The following is a 6,000-nucleotide window of genomic DNA, read 5'->3' as shown; positions in this document are numbered from 1 at the left end:
CTAGCCTGCACCGCCATTCAATGAGTTCATGGCTGAACATGCAACTTCAGTACCCCATTCCTGCTTTCTCGCCATACCCCTTGATCCCCCTAGTAGTAAGGACTTAATCTAACTCCTTTTTGAATATATTTATTGAATTGGCCTCAACAACTTTCTGTGGTAGAGAATTCCACAGGTTCACCACTCTCTGGGTTAAGAAGTTTCCCCTCATCTCGGTCCTAAATGGCTTACCCCTTATCCTTCGACTATGTTCCCTGGTTCTGGACTTCCCCAACATTGGGAACATTCTTCCTGCATCTAACCTGTCTAAACCCATCAGAATTTTAAACGTTGGTATGAGGTCCCCTCTCAATACAAGCCCAGTTGATCCAGTCTTTGATAGGTCAGTCCCGCCATCCTTGGAATCAGTCTGGTGAACCTTCGCTGCACTCCCTCAATAGCAAGAATGTCCTTCCTCAGGTTAGGAGACCAAAACTGTACACAATACTCCAGGTGTGGCCTCACCAAGGCCCTGTACAACTGTAGCAACACCTCCCTGCCCCTGTACTCAAATCCCCTCGCTATGAAGGCCAACATGCCATTTGCTTTCTTAACCGCCTGCTGTACCTGCATGCCAACCTTCAATGACTGATGTCCCATGACACCCAGGTCTCGTTGCACCTCCCCTTTTCCTAATCTGTCACCATGCATTTGCCCACTCACCTAACCTATCCAAGTCGCTCTGCAGCCTCATAGCATCCTCCTCGCAGCTCACACTGCCACCCAACTTAGTGTCATCCGCAAATTTAGAGATACTACATTTAATCCCCTCGTCTAAATCATTAATGTACAGTGTAAACAGCTGGGGCCCCAGCACAGAACCTTGCGGTACCCCACTAGTCACTGCCTGCCATTCTGAAAAGTACCCATTTACTCCTACTCTTTGCTTCCTGTCTGACAACCAGTTCTCAATCCATGTCAGCACACTACCCCCAAACCCATGTGCTTTAACTTTGCACATTAATCTCTTGTGTGGGACCTTGTCGAAAGCCTTCTGAAAGTCCAAATATACCACATCAACTGGTTCTCCCTTGTCCACTCTACTGGAAACATCCTCAAAAAATTCCAGAAGATTTGTCAAGCATGATTTCCCTTTCACAAATCCATGCTGACTTGGACCTATCATGTCACCTCTTTCCAAATGCGCTGCTATGATATCCTTAAAAATTGATTCCATCATTTTACCCACTACTGAGGTCAGGCTGACCGGTCGGTCTATAATTCCCTGTTTTCTCTCTCCCTCCTTTTTTAAAAAGTGGGGTTACATTGGCTACCCTCCACTCTATAGGAACTGATCCAGAGTCAATGGAATGTTGGAAAATGATTGTCAATGCATCCGCTATTTCCAAGGCCACCTCCTTAAGTACTCTGGGATGCAGTCCATCAGGCCCTGGGGATTTATCGGCCTTCAATCCCATCAATTTCCCCAACACAATTTCCCGACTAATAAGGATTTCCCTCCGTTCCTCCTCCTTACTAGACCCTCTGACCCCTTTTGTATCCGGAAGGTTGTTTGTGTCCTCCTCAGTGAATACCGAACCAAAGTACTTGTTCAATTGATTTGCCATTTCTTTGTTCCCCGTTATGACTTCCCCTGATTCTGACTGCAGGGGACCTACGTTTGTCTTCACTAACCTTTTTCTCTTTACATATCTATAGAAACTTTTGCAATCCGCCTTAATGTTCCCTGCAAGCTTCTTCTCGTACTCCATTTTCCCTGCCCTAATCAAACTCTTTGCCCTCCTCTGCTGAGTTCTAAATTTCTCCCAGTCCCCGGGTTCGCTGCTATTTCTGGCCAATTTGTATGCCACTTCCTTGTCTTTAATACTATTCCTGATTTCCCTTGATAGCCACGGTTGAGCCACCTTCCCTTTTTTATTTTTATGCCAGTCAGGAATGTACAATTGTTGTAATTCATCCATGCGGTCTCTAAATGTCTGCCATTGCCCATCCACAGTCAACCCCTTAAGTATCATTCGCCAATCTATCCTAGCCAATTCACGCCTCATACCTTCAAAGTTACCCTTCTTTAAGTTCTGGACCATGGTCTCTGAATTAACTGTTTCATTCTCCATCCGAATGCAGAATTCCACCATATTATGGTCACTTATCCCCAAGGGGCCTCGCACAACGAGATTGCTAATTAATCCTCTCTCATTACACAACACCCAGTCTAAGTTGGCCTCCCCCCTAGTTGGTTCCTCGACATATTGGTCTAGAAAACCATCCCTTATGCACTCCAGGTAATCCTCCTCCACCGTATTGCTTTCAGTTTGGTTAGCCCAATCTATGTGCATATTAAAGTCACCCATTATAACTGCTGCACCTTTATTGCATGCACCCCTAATTTCCTGTTTGATGCCCTCCCCAACATCACTACTACTGTTTGGAGGTCTGTACACAACTCCCACTAATGTTTTTTGCCCTTTGGTGTTCTGCAGCTCTTCCCATATAGATTCCACATCATCCAAGCTAATGTCCTTCCTAACTATTGCATGACATATCAAGAAAGACTGGATCAACTGGGCTTGTATTCACTCGAGTTCAGAAGAATGAGAGGGGATCTCATAGAAACGTTTAAATTTCTGACAGGTTTAGGCAGGTTAGATGCAGGAAGAATGTTCTCAATGTTGGGTAAGTCCAGAACCAGGGATCACAGTCTAAGGATAAGGGGTAAGCCATTTAGGACCGAGATGAGGAGAAACTTCTTCACCCAGAGAGTGGTGAACCTGTGGAATTCTCTACCACAGAAAGTTGTTGAGGCCAATTCACTAAATATATTCAAAAAGGAGTTAGATGTAGTCCTTACTACTAGGGGGATCAAGGGGTATGGCGAGAAAGCAGGAATGGGGTACTGAAGTGGCAAGTTCAGCCATGAACTCATTAAATGGCGGTGCAGGCTAGAAGGGCCGAATGGCCTACTCCTGCACCTATTTTCTATGTTTCTATGTGAAAACATCCCAATCGTGGATAATCAAGGGGCTATAGGGAGGGAGGAACTTAATACAATCACTATCACTGAAGTAGTAGTACTGGGTAAAATAATGGGACGAAAGGAGGACAAGTCCCTGGACCTGATGGCTTACATCCTAGAGTCTTAAGTGAAGTGGCTACAGGGATAGTGGATGCATTGGTTGTAATTTACCAAAATTCCCTGGATTCTGGAGAGGTCCCAGCAGATTGGAAAATCACAAATGTAACGCCCCTATTTAAAAAAGGAGGCAGACAAAAAGCAGGAAACTATAGACTAGTTAGCCTAACATCTGTGGTTGGGAAAATGTTGGTGTCCATTATTAAGGGTAGCAGTAGCAGGACATTTGGAAAAGCATGATTCAATCAAGCAGAGCCAACATGGTTTTATGAAAGGGAAATCATGTTTGACAAATTTGCTGGAGTTCTTTGAGGATATAAAGAGCAGGGTGGATAAGGGGGAACCAGTGGAATTGGTGTATTTGGATTTCCAGAAGGCATTTGATAAGGTGCTACATAAAAGGTCACTGTACAATATAAAAGTTCACGGGGTTGGGGGTAATATATTAGCATGGATAGAGGATTGGTTAACTAACAGAAAACAGAGTCAGGATAAATGGGTCATTTTCCAGTTGGCAAACAGTGACTTGTGGCGTGCCGCAGGGATCAGTGCTGGGTCTTCAACTATCTACAATCTACATTAATGACTTGGAAGAAAGGACAGAGTGTAATGTAGCCAAGTTTGCTGATGATACAAAGATGGGTGAGAAAGCAAATTGTGGGGAGGATGCAAAAAATCTGCAAAGGCATATAAACAGGCTAAGTGAGTGGGCAAAAAATTGGCAGATGGAGTATAATGTTGGAAACTGTGATGTCATGTACTTTGGCAGAAATATTCAAAGAGCAAGTTATTATTTAAATGGAGGAAGATTGCAAAGTGCTGTAGTACAGCGGGACCTGGGGATGCTTATGCATGAAACACAAAAGGATAGTATGCAGGTACAGCAAGTGATCAGGAAGGCCAATGGAATCTTGGCCTTTATTGTCGAGTATAAAAGCAGAGAAGTCCTGTTACAATTGTACAGGGTATTGGTTAGGCCACACCTGGAATACTGCGTGCAGTTTTGATTTCCATATTTACGAAAGGATATACTTGCTTTGGAGGCTGTTCAGAGAAGGTTCACTAGGTTGATTCTGGAAATAAGGGGGTTGACCTGTGAGGATAGGTTGAGTAGGTTGGGCCTATACTCATTGGAATTCAGAAGAATGAGAGGTGATCTTATTGAAACTTATAAGATAATGAGGGGGCTCGACAAGGTGGATGCAGAGAGGATATTTCCACTCATAGGGGAAACTAAAACTAGGGGACATAGTCTTAGAATAAGGGGGCACCCATTTAAAACTGAGATGAGGAGAAATTTCTTCTGAGGGTTGGAATTCTCTGCCCCAGAGAGCTGTGGAGGCTGTGTCATTGAATATATTTAAGGCAGAGAGATAGATAGATTTTTGAGCAATAAGGGAGTGAAGGGTTATGGGGAGCGGGCAGGGAAGTGGAGCTGAGTCCATGATCAGATAAGCCATGATCTTTTGAATGGCTGAGCAGGCTTCAGGGGCCAAAAGGCCTACTCCTGATCCTATTTCTTATGTTCTTGTGATTCAACTTGCATTATCAGAGGAGGGGGCTGCATTGAGAATAATGCCAACTAGAGTCTTTTTGTCTCCCACTTTTAAAAAAAAGTGAAATTTATGCTCATGGAGAGGAATTTCAGTGCTAGATAATGGAACACTCTCCATATTGGGCATTGGGAATTAGCATCAAGCATTCAGGTAAAGCACGGGATTAGATTCAGAATGAGGCTCTCTCTATACTGTTGTATCAAGCACTCCCAGTTCAGGTCATATGCACATTAAAGCTCCTTCAGTGACTACACTCCAAAAGTACTTCATTGGCTGTGAAGTGCTTTGCGACGTCTGGTGGTCGTGAAAGGCGCTATATAAATCCAAGTTTTTCAATTCGTTTTCTACTTTGCCACAATACACTTCAACTCCAAAAAAATTCTGTGGCTTCTCCGAAATGGTGAACTTAGTGGCAAATTAAGGACAGTTTTTCCTGTGGGCCCATGGCTTCAGAAATTTTTGAAAATGCCCCAAATTAATTTTACTTGCAGCCCGTAAAAGATGGCAGAGCTTTTTTTTTTATAAACAGTGGAAATCCACGTGGATTTCCCACCACACAAGACTGTCTTCCATGAGAGACAGAAAACAGGCTGTAGGTCAGACCAGGCTACCAGCTGCATTGACTGAAGGAAAGAAATATAAATAGAAGCAAAAAAAAACACACAATGCTTAACTTATACTGATGCTTAAAATTCACTTTCAAAGCTAAATAACCAAGTACCCAAATTCTTGACTCGTTTCTGGAGTATTTTAAGTTATTTCATGCTTATGTGGAGCATGACTCAGTCTCAACAGAGTTCCATCTAATCACAGTAATGTAGAAATATGGCTGAATAGCATAGCAAAGGCTGAAAATCAGCATCTCAAATCAAAACGCCTTTCACAACAGGCAAATACAATCTTTTCTGAATATGCCAATATTAATTATTTCCATCATCCAGGTGGATGGAAGTGGAAGCTGTTGTTTATTAGTTCAGACCTGAAACAAAGCCTGTTGGAATTGACAATTACTTAAATTACTGTAGCAATGACAGATAATTAGCTCATGTCTGCCCCTTTCCAGCAGTCACTCTACCCACAGACTCTCAAGATAAAGCAAGTTTAATCAGAAACAGTAGTCAGGACTCAATTTTAAAATCCCAGTGCCTTGGCCAAGCTTTACTTTCATGTGAACAAGATACGACACAGGGATATTTTATAACATGACAGAACGGAATCTTAATCCATCACAAGGACAGTGAACATTTGATGTCTTTCCCGTGGTGCTTGTAGGTCACACAGGAGTAATTGCCTACAGGTGCTCCCATGTAGATA

At 43.1% G+C, this 6,000-nt stretch overlaps 1 protein-coding gene across 1 annotated transcript in view; it reads right to left on the bottom strand.

The window, feature by feature from the left end:
• cars1 (cysteinyl-tRNA synthetase 1) overlaps window positions 1-6,000 on the bottom strand; it is a 105,616-nt gene that overhangs the window by 40,427 nt on the left and 59,189 nt on the right. The gene's annotated exons all lie outside the window — the stretch shown is intronic.

The sequence above is a fragment of the Pristiophorus japonicus genome, chromosome 14, assembly GCF_044704955.1.
Source record: "Pristiophorus japonicus isolate sPriJap1 chromosome 14, sPriJap1.hap1, whole genome shotgun sequence".
Classification (NCBI taxonomy): domain Eukaryota; kingdom Metazoa; phylum Chordata; class Chondrichthyes; family Pristiophoridae; genus Pristiophorus; species Pristiophorus japonicus.
The sequence above is the reverse complement of the archived record's forward strand: the minus strand, read 5'-3'. Positions and strand labels throughout refer to the sequence as shown.